Here is a 1,372-nt window from a genome sequence, read left to right on the forward strand (position 1 = left end):
TTGAATATAACGATCAAATTCCCTTCTCAGAGATTTTGAGGATAAAAGTACGAATAATTGTGATAACTAATCAGGTTTTCAAGTGGTCTTATAAAAGGAAGCTATTTAAACTTCTGTAAGTAATTTTAGAAAGATCTTTAATCAATCTAATCGCATGAACTCAATTAATTGGAGGCAAGATTGGACGGTAGTGCCCCATTGTAGAAACCTCTTATGAGAGATGTAGTTTGAGTCATGGAATTTGGGCTTCATCATTGCAGGAGCCATTACCAAGTACAAAATTAAGTAATTATATAATGATTTTGGTACAAAACATTTAGTAAACTCATCAATTTTTCATGAAAGTTTTCTCTATCATAATAGATTAAACGTGTTTTGCTAAAAATGGTTCATTATGTCACCCAGTCTGGCTTGAAGGTTGAGGTCCATTTACCCCATTTGATCTAGAACCTTTGTGCTTAACTGTTTATCATTTCTGCAAAGAGGCTGTATGTTCCCTGTGTGCTCTCAGAGAACAGAAACTGTCAATTTATTAAAAATAATATAAGATCTAGTGTTAGTATTCATATTGATTTTCTAAGTATATATGCATGTATACATTTATTTACATACACAGGTGTGGGAACACATAGTTTTGTATTAATGGATTGCTCCATATTTGTAATTTGATTCTATTAAACACATATGAAGGGCCGGGGTGATGGCTCAGTGGACTAAGCCAGTGGACTTCCCTGGCAAGCGCAAGGGTCTGAGTTCAATACCCGGTTCTGAAAAAAAAAAAAAAAAAAACATATGAAGCATAATATGCTTTGTATTATGCATGCAATCTGGATTGAGTTAGACTCCCAAAGAGATTATATACCCTCAAATTAACAAGAGTCTACTTAAATAGAGTGTATGTTCATAATTGCCTATTTGAGATTTAATGAGATTTTCTTAAGTAAAATCCTAGAATATACTAATTCCGAGGATTTGCTAGCTTCCATAAACTCCCCACTCCAGCCTAGCCAGTGATATTTCTTTTTAATTTAACCATGCTAACGTCATCACTCATTCTCTAGAGCTAAAATGAGTCCCTCGCTGTTTGTCTGTTTTACTGTTTAATTGATTCAATAACTTCCACGTTGCTTTCTGGAGCAATTTGCCTTGTTCTCTGGGTAACATGGAGCATTTCAGCATGATTTAAACAAAAAAATGGAAATCATGACATCAAGAGAACTATATGCTAATAAGTCAAAAACCGGAGGTTTCTTGGAATTCCCCACACTCTCTCTTGATTGGGAGCTCACAGTGCTTAAAGAATGTCATTTTGGGGTCACAGCTACATTTATGCTGCAAGACAGTGAAGGCTGAATGTGCCGATATGAACCAA

Source organism: Octodon degus, unplaced genomic scaffold (assembly GCF_000260255.1).
Source record: "Octodon degus isolate 3935 unplaced genomic scaffold, OctDeg1.0 scaffold00143, whole genome shotgun sequence".
Taxonomy (NCBI): Eukaryota; Metazoa; Chordata; class Mammalia; order Rodentia; family Octodontidae; genus Octodon; species Octodon degus.